The 16,046-nt window shown below is 46.4% G+C and overlaps 1 long non-coding RNA gene across 1 annotated transcript in view; it reads left to right on the top strand.

The window, feature by feature from the left end:
* Positions 1-5,725: 5,725 nt before the first annotated feature.
* The window catches only part of LOC129145701 (uncharacterized), a 147,477-nt gene continuing 137,156 nt past the window's right edge, over positions 5,726-16,046 (top strand). Inside the window, exon 1 of the long non-coding RNA XR_008551622.1 lies at positions 5,726-5,850. This is a non-coding gene — a long non-coding RNA (uncharacterized LOC129145701). The remainder of the gene's footprint in view (positions 5,851-16,046) is intronic.

The raw sequence follows: 16,046 nt of genomic DNA, 5'->3' as shown, positions 1-16,046 counted from the left end.
TGGAGAAGTTGCATAACCTCTCTGTACCTCTGAGCCCTTGTCTTTAAAATGAGAGAGAGCATTACAACCTACATCTTGGGGTTATTGTAAAGGTAAAATGAGTTAAAATGTTTGGACTGAGAGCAGTTTTCTAGTACATAGTCATGTTCACTAAATGTCATGCTAGGAAAGACAGAGAAATCTGAACACTAAACCTGGAAGCTTGGGTGATATCATCTAATATACTCATCAGCACCTAGCTTAGTGTGAGGAAGACCCCCTTAGTGTTTGGGGGAGGTGGCAAACCTGCTGCCCACTAGCTATATTATATTCCCAAATGTGTTTTGCTTGACAGGCAAAACATTAAAAATACTTAAATTAGCAGCAGACATTAAAAGATGAGTGTTTTTTATATTCAAATTTGGACTTCTGGCTTAAAAATGGAAAGAGCTGCTTACCTGGACACTTGGTGCCACAGGGCCCTGGAGGCACAGTTCACTGCATGGAGCAGCCATTGCTCTAGGAGACATGCAGGGCCATGGGAACCTGCTGTGATGTCACTTAGCTGCCCTACAGGCTCACGCTCTGTGGTGGCTTTTAACAGGGTTCCCCCCACAAGTCTGAGTTTGTCAACCTCACCACTTTGATATTTTGAGCTAGATAATTCTTTGTTGTGGGGGGCTGCCATGTGCCCTGTCGGGGGGGGTAGCTGTGTCCCAGGCTCTGCCCTCTCAGCACCCATAGCACCTCCTGTTTGTCACTCCACATTCTCCAGACATTGCTGATTACCCCTTGGGAGTGGGGGGGTGCGGGGTGCAGAATCACCACAGTGGAAAAACCATGGGTCTAAAAGGAAAAGATCTATATTTATAAACTAGCAGTGAGGTTAAAATAAAGAAGTGAAACAAAAAAGAAGACTTTCTTGGTGTAAAGACATGTCTGGAACACCATAGGAAATTGATAAATATTTAGTGAGTGAGTGAAAAACATATCCAATCCCAGATTTCAGCCTTGCCACTCTTCTTCTTCTTCTCTCTCTGTTCTTACTGACCTCGGCTGGAACATGGGACAGAAGCAACTACCCAGTTAGGTTTGATGTTTCAATGACTGATAGAACCTGCAAAAAGCCACCTCCGAAGTCTGACATTTTGTAACCACTTAGTGAGAGTGGAAATTAGTATTAAAAACAAAGTCAGCCGCCCCTCTCTAGCTAAATGAACATTTTCTGTTCTCCCACCTTTGTTATTGAGATGAAATGTATAAAGAGCATTACATCACTCACAAACTCAGGAGATGCTCAGCATAAAGGTTCACAGCAAACACGTTTGAGAAATGATGAATGATGGATTCTGCTCTGCGGAGAGAGACTGTGTCCATTAGCATATTGGCAGCACCAATCACAGAGCTGCGGAGAACAGCTGGCTGCTGAGCCCAGAGCTTTGGAAGGCAGCACTCTGTTCACCTGACACCTGCTCCTCTCCTCCAGGTAGGTTGGGGAGCACTGGTGTTAAGCACCCTCTCCCTGGCAAGTGGAGATGCAGTCCACTGGGGTCAAGAGTTTTGTGGCTGCACAGGGGGTAGAGTGCTGCTTAAATCATTTAAGTAAGATTTCCAGCAGTCTTCAGTATAACACTGTTGCTGACATATCATGGATAAAGAAATGCAATTTTGGAGAGGCGAAGTCTGACCACAGAACCCTATGTTTTTTCTCTCTGTAGCAATGTGGAGGTGACATTGGACAATGTCTTCCTAATCAAAGACTATATATGTTTTCCAGACTTGCATCCAGATATGGGCAAAAGGCTAGTTTCTATCAGTGGAAGGTGAATGCAATGATGCGTGTTAATTTTGGAGCTCAGGTTTCTGAGAAGCTAGTGAGCTCTTCATTGCATCTTTCCCCTCCCAGCTGGTAACAGAAGACTCTAGTGTGATAGGGGTTGATGGAGAAATGGTGCGGAAATGGCTGGGTTCTTGACAAACCGAATGGAGGAAAGGAGCTGACTAGAAACTCTTTCAACTGTCATATGACTAAATGACGCATTTCTGTTGTAGTAAGCCTCTGTTGTGCTGGAGTTTGATAGAGTAATTAGTTCTCACTAACACTTTGCCCCTCCTGGTTCTCGTCATGCTCCCCTGGTCAGGAGCAGGGACACACTGGATCCCTGGGCACAGTGGGGGTTCCTCTAAGCAGAAGATTCCTTAACTGACAAGGTCTCTTGCATTTTCACGTTGTACCCCAAGGAGACACGGGCACCAGGGAAGCATGCCATTTCAGCTGGAGAACTCTATCCCTAGCTTTGACGTGTCCTGACTCATCCACATTCATTATCGAAGAGGGCTCCTCCCTCCGTCAACTGGATTAGCTCCCAGTCATCTAGGAAAGTAGGCCTCATTCAGCAAAGGTGAGGCTTTTTCCCACTTATTTTTTTTAAGATTTATTTATTTATGCATACAAGAGAAGGGGTACAGGCCAGAGGTGTGGGAGGTGAGAGGATTCACCGGAGACAGAGTGGGGAGCAGAACAGGCAGACTGACTGAAATATACTGCTAAGGGGAGCAGCAGACTAGGCAGGAGAGGTCTGCTATGCCATGTGGGTAGCTCCCTGCCCAGGGATCGAACTCATGCTGCAGTGGCTATAGTGGCTTCATAGGTTGTGTCTTAACCCCTTGCGCCACCAGGGAGGCCCTTTATCCCACTTCTGACATAACTCCTGTATAATTTGGGGCGAGTCTCTGAGCCTCTGATTTCCTTTTTTGTCCTTGTTTTATCTCTAAGGGCCCATTCAACTCATTTATTGTTTTATCCTTTATTTATTTATTTATTTTAAAGATTTATTTTATTTATTTATACATACAAGAACTAGGGTGTGCAGGGGGGCAAGAGGATTTACCAGAGACGGGTGAAGAGTAAAATAGGTAGATCTACTGAAATACACTGCTGAAGGGAGCAGCGGGTGAGAGAGGAGAAGTCTGCTGTGCCATGTGGGTCAGCTCCCTGGCTGGGGATCGAACTCATCTTGCAATGGTTGGCAATAGCTTGATAGTGCTGAGACTTAACCCCTGCACCACCAGGGAGGCCCTATTCTTTTATCCCTTATATGTTAGGAAGGAATATTTAATAAACACTACTTGTCCTGGGCACTGACTTAACTGATGGGGTTGAAGGAATATTTAATAAACACTACTGTGTCCTGGGCACTTACTTAACTGATGGGGTTGCAGAGGTAAGCAAGGCACACTTGGACCCTGTTCTACCAGAGTAGCCAGTAGGCACAATGACAGCGGATCAAGGTAGGCTAAGGTACCACAGGGGCCCCAGAGAAAAGAGTCAAACCCAGACTTGGGAAATCAAGGCTGCTTTCCAGCAAAAGTAACATCCTAGAAAAGTTTTTAAAGACAAGTAGGGATGGCCCAGGGTAAGTGTGGGAAGAGCACCTAAGGTCATTCAAGAAAGAGGGCACAGCTTGTGCAAAGGGCCAGAGGTGGGAGGTGATCCATCCCAGGATTCATGAGTCCAGAGGTATGCTGGGATGTGAAGGTGGAGGAAAATGGTGGGGGATGAGGCCAGGGTGCACAACAGCCCAGGCTGCCGTCAGGCAGGACCCAGAAGCCTGTCTTAGGAGGATGGGGAGCCCGGGGGGAGATTCAACAGAGGGGGGAACATGCTCAGAACTGACATTTAATGACCCTGTGGAGACACTTGCCTCTTTCATTCCTTAGGTCCTGGACCCTCAAGGCCTCCATAATCTCAGAGACATTTTTTTTGGTGTTGCATTGCTTTGGCTCAAATCCCTGCAATCCTGGGCTCCCAGCCCAACTCATGATGGCCTGAGATCCATGTAACTGACACATATGTAGGCAGACACTTGCCTACCTCGGCTCCACCAGTGTGATCTGCTATAAGTTCTACCACACTCTTGCCCAGGGATGCCCTCTACACACACTTCCCCTTCCCACCGAAGTCTCACTTCCTGTCACTTAACTTGGAAGCTCCAACCAAAGCTGCTGGCACTGATGGCAACCCCCTTGCTCCTGTGAACTCCATGGCAGACACAGAGCTCTGCATTCCAGGCTTCAACTCATTCAATCTCCATCATAAGCTTGTCAGGTACAGGTGTGAATATTACCCCCATTCTATAGATGAGGAAATCGAGGCTCAGAGGAATTTAGCACTCACCTTAGCAGTTATCTGCAGCTGAATAACAGATTATACTCATACCAAAGCTTAGTGACTTAAAACAGTAACTATTATCTTTGCTTATGAGGCTATGGGTCAACTGTTTGGGCTGGGTCACTGGATGGTTTCTCTGTGGCTTGTACGTGGGGCCTGACAGTCTAACTAGGGCTGGATGAGCTGACATGGCCTCACTGACCAGGCAGCAGCTGATTCCAGCTGGTCTTCCTTTCCATGGGATCTTTCATCTCTAGGGAGATCAACCTAGCTTCTTCCACATCATGGTGCCCCATTCCATGAAGGTGAGAATGGAAGCTTCTAGGCCTCTTGAAGCCTGGAGTTGGAAACTGCACTGCATTCAACTCGTCAAAGTTAAGCCAAGGACAGCCGAGATTCAAAAGCGTAGAGAAACAACTCCACTTCCCCACAACAGGAGTAGCTAAGCCTCTTTGCAAAGGAGATTTGCACAGGATGGGAGAAGTGCTGCAGCATTTTTGCCAACAGTGTTCTCTGTGGGTCAAGGTCCAGTGTGTGACTGTGAGACATACTGAAAGAAGGGGACCCTCTGACAAAAAAGTCGTAGTCAAGAAAGCCCAGCATGAAGCTTTGCTTTTATTAGCTGTGTCTTTTGGTCAGTTATTTACCTTCTCCGAGCTCCTTCGCTATCCTCACTGTAGGGTAAGGAAAAATGTCAGGCTTTTCTGCCCTCCCGCCATCAGGACAGATGATGGATCCTTGCGGTCCTGAATGCATGCCTGATGGCGGGCACCTGGAGTAGGGTGTGGGCAGAGGTAGATGGGATTCACCTGGGCTGACTGGGCTTTTAAGGGCGGCGTCACGGGGACGCCAGTAGAAGCCAAGAACGAACGGAAGCTGAAAGAGAAGCCGAGAGAGAAGCAAGAGAAGCAGAAGCCGAGAAAACGCAGGAGAGCCCAGATAGAGTGAGGATTTGCTGGGGGCTGGGAGGACTGCCAGCCTCCCGGCCCCCCAGAACCCCTGTCTGCTGTATACCGGGTAAATCCCAATAAAAGACCTGCAAAACCACTGAGGACTCTGACTCCTCCTTTACTGGGTCTGCTGGATCAGAAAACCTGCCCTGTGTCCTTCCTGCCACGACACTCACGTAATGTGAGGCTACGGTATGGATATGTAGTGTCAGGCTGAGGTTGTGGGTAATGGTGAGGTTGGCCTGTTGTGTGCAGAGCAAGCACTCAGCAGGTAGTGGGGATAATGACAGTGATGGTGGGGATCGCTGCATGGGGAGCAAACAGCCACATTCTCATCACTAGCTTTCAATGAGTCGCGGGCCTTCCTGGTTCCTTTGAGGCAGGGGGCTGCCTTTGAGGCACTGGGAGGGGGCTTCTGAAGTTTCTTGATCAGGCTCAGGCTGGGCAAGCAGAGGTAGGGAGTAAGAACTTGACTCAGGACTTGACTCAGCCATGCCACTTCCTCCTTGTCCTTGGGAAATTCCATGAAATGCTTTTTCAAGGCTTAGGAGAGGCCGATGAGGCTAACCAGCTGGGTGCTTATCTTTTCTTTACAGAGGATGATTTGGGATTGAAAAGAGCTGACCCTGACTCCTAGGCATCCCCTTCACCATTCCCCACATCACTTTCGTGGATACAGCAAGCTGTGCTCCTTGGGCAAATCACTGAGCTCCCTCTGGCCTCCGTTCCCTCACCTCTAAGGTTGAAACAGTAAGTAAGCCCCATGCAACTCACAACATATTTATTAGAACTGCTCCCATTTATTAAACACTTACATGAGTATTTCGTTGGGTTTGTGGGGGGTATTTTTAATTATACTACTTTATTTGATCTCATAGCCTCTGACAAAAAGAAGGGCTACTTTCCCCATTTTACAGAAGACAGAGAAGGCCTAGAAGATTGGGTATCTTTCCCCAATTACACAGAGCTAGTGAGAAGCAAAGCCAGGTTTTTCTGATCACGGAGGCCTTGCTTTTTCTCCAGGAGATGAGAACGCCTCAGGGCTGTGGGAAAGAAAAAGGGAAGACTCGAAATACTAGAAACCTCCATTTCATTCCTGACTGAGGTCATTTGTCCTAGTTTTTGAGATGAGGCCACTTCTGAGTTCCTCCTTTGATCTTCTCGAGTTTGTGCTGTTGGAGAATGCCAGGGAGTGTCGAACCAAGGTCCCTCTGCGCTGGGGGCAGGGCTTGATGAATGGTGGTCCTGGCTGCACTTCTGGCCCAACAGACCTTTCACTGCCTAGACTCTGGTCTCACGCTGGCTCCCTAGTGGCCGTGTGACTTTGGGAAAATCCCTAACTTTCTCTGGGCCTCATTCCCTAATGTGTGCATGATGGTTTGGAGGGTTCACAGGGCTGAATTTGTTTTCCTTCAGCAATATTATGTCCCAGGAAGTCAATGCTATATTGAGGTGGTAAGAAGACTGTAAGCCATGGTGTAGGGTAAGGAAAAATGTCAGGCTTTTCTGCCCTCCCGCCATCAGGATAGATGATGGATCCTTACAGTCCTGAATGCAGGCCTGATGGCGGGCATCTGGAGTAGGGTGTGGGCATAGGTAGATGGGATTCACCTGGGCTGAGACTGGGCTTTTAAGGGCGGCATCAGGGGGACGCCAGCAGAAGCAGAGAAAGAAGCTGAAAGAGAAGGCAAGAGCAGAGAAGCAGAGAGAACGCTGGAGAACCCAGAAAGAGTAAAGACTTGCTGGGGGCTGGGAGGCTGGCAGCCCTCCCAGTGCCTCTGCCTGCCATGTACCTGGTAATCCCAATAAAAGACCTGCAAGAAACCACTGAGGACTCTGATTCCTCCTTTACCCAGTCTGCTGGATCAGAAAACCTGCTCAGTGACCATGCCTGCCCTTACACATGGTCTGCTCACATTTGGGAATAAAAGGCATGTAAAGGGAACCCAGCCCCCGTGACTTTGGTCGCACAATAGCAAATGTGAGACAGCATCATTGTATACTCCTGCACGCCCACCACATCCTGCTCCATCCAACACGGTTACGGGGCCAGGCTAGGAAAACTATGAGCTTGAGATCAGAAACACCTGCGCAATCAGGGTATGCTTCTGGACCTTTCTGAGCTTTCATTTCCTCATCCGTAAAAGGGGCCAACCATACCCACTGTGCAGGGGTTTTGTGAGGATAACAAGGGAAAGTGTTTGTGCAGTGACAGGCAGCTGGTAACCACTCCATAAATGGAAGCTATTATATTATTATCTTAATCCGAAAGCCCTCGTGTCCTGCCCTGGAGAAAGAAGTCCAGTAAATTATTTAGTGGCAGATAATTCATTAGTTAATCCAGTCTGCTGCCCAGCACTCTGTCTCAGGAGTCTGCTTTTTCTGAGGGAACAGAGTGCAAGTGGGCAATTCTCACTGTCTTCCCTCCTCCCCCAGCAGTCTTTACAGAGGGATTTCTGGCATCGAGGTGAATTCCCCTTCCTGGGGCCTCTTCTGACTTTCTTGATTCAGACTGTGCATGGGGGCCGTGTGCTTTTATTCTCTCATTCCACATTTCCCTAATGTCTCTCTGTGCCAGGATTCTTTCGAGGTGCAGAAACGAGGAGGACTCTGTCCTGCCTCCAGGAGCACTGTGTCTGCACCGAAGTCTACCTCTTGGCCCATCCCAGGGTGCCTGAGGTTGAACACTCAACTGTGACATCCCAGGGGACCCCCAGGGGCTGGCGGGGAACCACACTCCAAGGCTGTCTTCAAGGAGCAGCTTTAACCGCTTGAATTTGGGTCTCAAAAACCAAGAAACCAGTTCTAAGTGTTTTCACCTCTCCCACTGCTTCCTCCTAAATTTCATTAGGGCTGACAATTTGTATATCCACTTACAGGGTAATGTGATTTAAATGGATGACCGTAACTGTTAGAAATGGAGTTTTCTCTGGGCGCTGGGAGCAGGCGGGGCGGCGGGGGTGGCTTCCCAGCTCATCTGGCCTTATGTAAAGGCCTGAGTGCAGCATTGCGCGTGATGGGATGTCCACCTCAGGAGATGGAGGGACAGCCTCTTGGCCCCCTTCCCTCTTCACCCCACAGTCGCTTTTGTTCTTGGAGGCCAAGCTATCTTGGAGTTTTCGGCATGCAATAAAACACACTCCACCACAAGGCCGTGTAGAGCCAGGACGCCTGGGGGAGAAAGCCAAGCCCGCGGGCTGGATGGTCTACATGGCCAGGCGGAATTGATAGTGTGTGTCCTGCTTTGTGGCTTTCCTTTTTGTTTTGGCTTTGTAACTAAAACAGAGTTGATGCCTCAGAGATGGGATGTTCAGTTTAATTTTATTCCCTATCAACATCTCACACACAGTGTGTGTGTGTGGGGGGAAGGGGGCAGTTATTCAATCATGGATTGAACTTGGGTTTGAATTTTCACCTTGTCCACTCTGTGACCTCAGAGATGTCATTTCCCCTCTCTGAGTATCATTTTTCTCATCAGTAAAACTAAGCTGCTGTTTCCTGCCTTGCATAAGCAATAGGTAAAGTATCAAAACGGCGCTCTAATACTCTACTCTAGCCATTTCCACATATGGTTATTGAAAGTTAAATTAATCAAAATAAAATATCCAGTTCCTCAGTTGCATTAGCCCCATTTCAAGTGCTCCGAAATCACATATGTGAAATGACAGAGTAGCTGTAGGACTTTTCATCATGCATTGTGGAAACTTCTGTGGAACCATAGGCCCATAGCCACTAGCTGCCCCAGGAGCCTCCTAGAGAGACCGATGGCCTGCAAGACCTTGACCTGGCGCCAGGACCTGCGGTCATACCTCTCACAGTGAACACATTCCTGCAGCATTTAGAAGTGGAAACTCACAGGCCAGCTCTCTTGTTCTTATGGACTCCTTTTCTTCTACGTACAATGTCCAAGCATGGGAAATCCTCTGCAGAGAGGCGGCCGCAACACAGCAGCAGCCAAGATCGCAGAATGCACAATGGAGGACAGTCGCAAGGCAGCAGTTCCGGGCGGTAGACTTTCATGTTCTTTTAACTGAAACCGAAGATCGGAGTCCAGCTGGATTAAACCAGCTGCAGCCATCAGGAGGCAGACTCATCAGAAGATGTCAAGATAGATGTCTCCTGGAACCCAAGGACCGCTGGAGTCTTTGGGGTGATGGGAGACTTCAAGTCAGAAATTCATACATTTGCCCTTTTCTGTTCTTTCCAAATTTGACAGAGTTCCAGAACTGACCAAGAGATTCACAAAATACAGATTCTAGGGCCCTTCCTTGGATATTCGCAGTCAGTATGCTTGGAACCCGTCCTGGGAATGTGTATTTTTCTAGGCTCCTCAGACAGACTGAATAGCCATCTGGAAACTTGCTTCCAGCAATCTGGACCTGTGTTCCTAGTAATGTTGCCGTCAGATTGAGTGTCCTGTTCCAGAGGCAGAAGATCATGTTGGCCCAAGTCTCTGCCCATTGTCCATTGTGCAATCAGGAGGTGGGTGTAGCAAAATCTAGTGGCTCATACCTGACTCTGGGAGTCAAAATTTCTAGAATAACCTATGCATTTTTAGAATTACCATATGAGCCAGCAATCCCACTTCTGAGTACATATCCAAAAAGATTGAAATCAGGATCTGGAAGGATCAGCACCCTCGTGTTCATAGACACATCCTTTACAACAGTCAAGAGATGGAAATGGCCTAACTATCCATCAACAGATGGATGCATAAAGAAGAGGCAGTATAAGCTACCATCTTCAAAATAAAAAAATAAAAGAAAAAAGAAAAAGAAAATCTTTCCATGCACTACAACCACAGAGGAAACAGGAGGATATTATGGTAAGTGAAATCAGCAGTGGCAGAAAGACATACTGCATAATTCCATTTACACGAGGTCTCCAAAGTAGTCAAAGTCGTCAACTCAAGGAAACAGATAGTAGAAAGGGGGTTGCCGGGCCAGGGGGCGAGAATAGGGGCAACAGGGAGCTGCTGTTGAATGGGTATAAGGTTTCAGTCATGCAAGACGAATAAATTCTAGAGACCTGCTGTACAACACTGCACCCATTGTTAACAATACTGCATTGTACACTCACAAATTTGTTGAGAGGAGATCTCATAACTGTTCTTACCACAATTTAAAAAAAGAGAGGGAGAAGAGAATTTTGATGAGGTGTTCAGAGAGCACAGACACATCTGCAGGGGCAAGGCCGTTTTTAAGACTTTGTTTTGTTATGTCTGGGAGGCGATGAGACACTTTGTCATGCCGTAATAGATAACTAATACAAAGAGCTAGATTTTTTTTCCTTTTTGAAGAAAAAATTCCCCTTATTAATGTACTGTTGATTTGTAATTTTTCAATGGAAAACTTACAGTTAGTCCTGTGAACGTGTGATTTTTAAAAGTTTGTTCAAGTATCTGACTTGATCGTTTCTAAGGGTCTTCTTCTCCTTTCTGTCCTTAGACAAGTTATTCTGTGGAAATGAATGGGTAAACATATTCATGTGTATATATCAAAAAAAGTCTGAACAACATTGTACCAAGGCATTCACAGCAATTCTCTTGAGGTGGTAGAAACAGTTTTTAATTTTATTAATATCCATATTCTAAATTTTCTGTGTTCAATACAATATTCTTTCAATGAAAATCATTTTTAAATAAAAAATGGAGAAGTGAAATGATGATTGACATGTTTGTAATAACCACTCATGAAAAATGTCAGAAAGGATCTCTGTTACCTGAGGGCTGTCTTCATGCCGGAAGCTGTGAGAAGTTTAGTTTTCCAAGGGTGGAGGAGTGCTCAGCAGTTTGGCAACTGGGATCACATACCTCCCTCCCCAGGAGGTGACAGGAGCAGAATCTTCCAGGTAGTTCCTGAGGATCAGGCCCTCTAGAACTTTTTCTGTGTACCTTGGACACTGCCCAACATCTAGTAAGTGTGCAAAAGCATTGAGTCAATGAAAGAATGAATGCAGGAAGAATTTGGAACAGACTCACACCGTGAAACTTGGGAGAAGAGAAAGAGTCAGAAGATTGTTATTTGATACAGAGCATTTGGGTCCCTCTCGGTTTCTTACCTGAGTCTGGAAGAATACGGGACCCTGACATATGGGTAGGCTGTTGTGTCATTAAAGGGGGTGCTGGAGGAACTGTGCCAAACAGTAGCAGAAGTCAGACTATTTGGCCAGCAGTCAAGGGAGTTGACACCTGCTGAGCTCAGGGAGGTCTTTCTGTGTGAGGCTGGTGGTAGAGGGTGATCCCGCAGCCCTATTGGTAGTGGTGCATGCTCAGCCAAGGGGTTTCCACAGGGTTTTATTTATTTGTTTATTTTTTAATATTTTATTTTATATAATTCTTACATCATTTTTCATTTTTGCACAATGTATGCAACTTCATTTTGGTTATATTCCCCATAAAATTGCACCCCTCCTTATTTTGACCTTAATCCTTTCTCTCCCCTCCCCACCTCCCCCATAGTGTGTCCCTGGTTTATAGTTGCTTGTTGATTTTGATTTTTACTTTATATTAATTAGTCTTTTTCCTGGTCCCTTATTTAGGTTTTATTTTTTTTATGATTAACATCTTGGATATATTTTGAGCTTTCTATTTGTCCTTAGTTTCCTCAGAGCTGCCCCTTTCTAAGTAAAGGTTTCCCAATGTCTTGAAGTTGCAAATGAGTTGATGGCATCTTACTCATTTCTTCACACTGTCTTCACTTATCTTTCTAGCAAATGGAATCGTTTATATAGTGTCTATTTTTATAGGTAATGCTTGGCACCTTAGTCTATTGGATTTGGCGTTGATATGACTGCTCGCCTCTTCTTTTGGTTTATATTTGTCTCTTTCATTCCTTTCATTCACTGCTGTGTGTTGTTAGGATTTGATTGCTTCTTTTAAGCTTTTACAGTTGGATTTCTTTAGTATGACAATGTTTGTCTTTTAACTGGTAAGTGTAGTTCATTATTTTGATTAAAGTCATTGATATATTCTGAGCTATTTGCCTTACTTTTTATTTCTTTTGTTTATCTCCTGTTATTTTAGATGCTTTTCAAAGCATGGTCTGAATTTTGTGATATGTAAAGCTTCAGGGAAAACACCCCACGTCATCAGGGGAGAGGACCTCTAGTATCTCTTCTTGTAAGGGCACTAATCCCATCAAGAGGGGCCCACATTCTCAGACTTATCTAACCCTAATTACTTCCCAAAGGCCCAATTTCCAAGTAGTATCATATTGGGGGTTAGGGATTCAATATAGAATTTGGACCCTACACAAATATTAATCTACAGCACCTATCTTCACCTTCTGTCTTACTGTCATCATCACAGCATCATAGCATTGGGAATGAGAGCAGAAGGCTGGACAATGTCCCATGGCAATGGCTCATACTCAGGGAGCTTACGGCTGGCAGGGAATAGATCTGGTGCTCATTCATAGCAATGGCCACTGTTTATTGAGCACTTATTATACCTACAGGCATGCTTTTAAATGCAAATCCTGCACCAACTCACTTAATCCTCACAAACCTGAGATAATCACTGCCATTTTACAGGTGAGAAACTGAGGCACAGAGAGATTAAGCAACTTTCACAAAGTCGTAGACCTTGAATATCAACTTTAGTCCATCTGTGTTTTTTTTTTTGCAACATTAAATAGTATGGAAGTCTAGAGGCTGACTGCTTGGCTTCAGAACCCGCCGCCACCTGGTCCTAAGCAAGTTCCCGTCACTCTGAGCCTTGGTTTCTTCACCTTTATATAAAGGGGTATGATTTGCTGTAAGGATTAAATGCTGCAGATGATTGTGCTTAGTTATTGAGACAGGAACTTGTTGACACTTTGCAGCAGGAACATGATGAGGGACACAACAGTCGTGGAGTAGGTTTGCAAGGCAAGACTCTGCTACTTGAGTATTTATTGAAAGCATACAGGCTAGTAAAAGCTGATCATGAGACAATGGTATGAGGAATAATGACTGGAGAGTGGGATAGGAATGGGGGACAAAGTTTTACGAGGGACAGGGAAGGGGACAGCATGACCATATATCAAGAGACATTTGCATCAACAAAGTATTTGATGTTATTAAAGGCAGAGTTATCCAAGACCACCGTGGAGATAGTCACGTAATCAGGTCAGCAACAGCCTGGGCGTTCCCAGTGTTAAAGCACTCCGGTGCCGAGTCCAGGAACAACCAAGACCCAAGTTTGATGCAAAAGCAAAGGTGGCCTTTATTAGCTAGCTCGAGCTAGGGCCCGAACCCCCAGAGTGGAACCGACACAGCGGCCGCGCCCAGACAGGGTTGGACCCCGAACACCATAATTAGGCGGTTTAAATAGGCACACAGAATGGGTCCCTCAGGGTAATCTGACAGCTTCAGATGTGGATTCTAGGAATCTGACTGTTAGGGTAATCTAATGGTTACAGACGCCGGTTCTTCGAATCTAGGAATTGCAACCTCACTGTCAGCTATGCTCTTAAAATAGCTGCTATACTAACATGGCTGCTGTACTTTAAAATGGCTGCTGCTATGCTCTATTCTTACACCAGGCCTGCCTCGTGATATAAACTATACTCTGTAGGTAGTCAAGGAATGTTCTGCTGTGATTTGTAGATAGCAAAGAGGTCACAGTTGCCCACGAGTGGCCAGCTAGTAGCCAGCTCATAGGAGCCCACACTTAGTATCAAGCAGACGCAGACATAGTGATAAGAGCTTTTGGGGTTCCTAAGAGTAAAAGTGTTGATTTGACAAATGGGAAGCCTGAGGAAACAGAGGGCCTCTGTGGAAGGCAGAGTCTGAATTGTTGGAGGAAGGGCAGGCAGAGAGATGATTGATAGTATCGGAGCTCCCGGGAGACGGTCCTGGAGAAGAGAACATCCAGTCCCCATCGTCGTGCCCTGGTGGCAGTCCCGGCAGGTGTGTAGCTCAGGGTGTGAGGCTGGGCTTGGTGAGCCCACACCTGTTGGGCTTTAGCATTAGGGTGAGGTAGGTGTGGCCAGGCAGCAACTGGCTCCAGACAAGGGCAGGTCTGGGCCCATCTTCCCTGCACCCGGGGATCCAGGAGCTCATTAAAGAGGAGGGGAAGGAGCAATTACATGCAAACTTCTGAAGGTAAAGACTATGAAGAGTGGGGCATAGAGGGATTGCTCTCTACCTCAGGCTTCTCTGGCTTGCCAGGAAGGCGGAAGGGATGAAAGGAGGCTGGAGACACTTCCAGGGTTATTAAGGTCAGGACAGGGCTGGTGAATCAACCAAGATGGCCTGGAAAGCTAGAGAGAACAGATTAGGGTGGATGTGACCTGCAGTGGGCAGCCTGGGTGAGCTCTGGAGCAGGGGAGGAGCAGGCTTAAAAGGGGAGGAAGGTGTGGCTGGTGACTGAGCTGCAGGAGTTTGAGGGAGGAGGAAGAAACACCAGATGTGACTGTATCTAGGGTCTGGACTTTGTGGGTAACCGTGCCCTTTATCCAGGGTGCTGCTGTCAAGTAGAAATACAATGCCAACCACCTATGTGATTTAAAAGGGTCTGAATGCACATAAAAACAGCAAAAAGAAAGAGGCGGAATTCTGCTAATGTGTTTTATTTAACCCAATATATAAAAAATACTTATTATTTCAACATGTCATCCACATAAACATTTTTTATAGAGTACATATTTTTCTTGTGCTAAGTCTTCACAATCTGGGGTGTATCTCAAGCAGGATGTCTCTATCCCAACTCGCGGGGGCCGGAGGGGGTTTGCTGCTGCTGGATTGGACAGTGCGGGTCCAGACCTAGGATCAGCCTGTGTGAAATTGATTGAGGTTGTGTCCTTTCCCTGTTTCCATTTTGTCCCCTTTTCGCTGGCTGCCGCTGGAGAGCTGGAGGCCCTGTTCTCTAACCAGAAGCTGTGAGCAGGATGCTCTCTGGCCCTCCTCTTTGTTCTCGGCTGAGCTGGGGCCTGTGCTGGTCTCCATTGTGTGCTCAGAGTTAAACATTAACTCTGCATTTTTAGGGATAGCCCAAGGAAAGTGGTTTTTAGAATATTAACTTCCATTGTGAAGGACACCTCTCTTCCTGGGGACAGGGTGAGGAGGTGGGTTTATGAGATAACTCTAAACTTTCGGTGATAGAGCTGGAAATTTACTTTAAAAAATGGATTTGATTTGGGAGTCCCAGATAAAGGAGTCTGAGTTGAAAAGACAGCAGCTGGGTGTTCCAGGAAACCCAGTGCATGGGAGGAAACTGTTCTTCTGCTTCAGGCTCCTTCTCTCAGCTGTTTTTGGATCTTGTTGATTCGGAAGAACAGGAGTTGACTTCGAAACTGATTCTTTTCTGTTCCTCACACACTGACATGGTATGAAGGTTATTAAACAAACGATAGTGCTGGATAATTCAGGCTTTGTGTTTCAGCTTTATGGGGTAGTTGGGTCACTTCTCTGTTCCTCACTTTCCTTATCTGAGAAGTGGGACATAAATATATACGATTTGAGTGTTTATTCAAAGGATAAAAATGAGAGAACGTGTATGAAACCCTACTTGGACCTGAGGACTCATGGAATGGTAAGTAAGGTCTGGGTTCTTATTACTGTCATTACCATTATTATTGGTGAAGCAGGGTCTGCCTTGCGTTTGTGGTTTGGGTCAGGAAAGGCAATAGGAGAAGGAGGATGGAGAGAGAGAGGGGAGGAGGGATGTCTCCTTACCAACACAAATCTGAATGGGGATCTCTGAGTGGTGGAGGTGGCCGAGAGGGCTCCAGACAGCTGGGACAAGGCTCGGAGAGCCCCAGGGAGCTTGTCAGGGCTGGCACACCAGCAGCTCTCTGGCCATAACCATGAACTCTGTCGAGGGGCTGCGCTTTCCCCACAGGTTTCCAGCTCCACCGCCCATGTCCCAGAGTTACCCAAACATTTCCAAACCAGTCTGACCCCTTTCTAATGCATTCCAGATGCATTTGTAAGAAATTGGAAAAACTCAGAGCCAAGTGGGA

Source organism: Talpa occidentalis, unplaced genomic scaffold (assembly GCF_014898055.3).
Source record: "Talpa occidentalis isolate TD23 unplaced genomic scaffold, MPIMG_talOcc4v2.1 talOcc4.10, whole genome shotgun sequence".
Lineage (NCBI taxonomy): Eukaryota > Metazoa > Chordata > Mammalia > Eulipotyphla > Talpidae > Talpa > Talpa occidentalis.
Note: the sequence above shows the minus strand (reverse complement) of the source record. Positions and strands in the feature narration are given on the sequence as shown.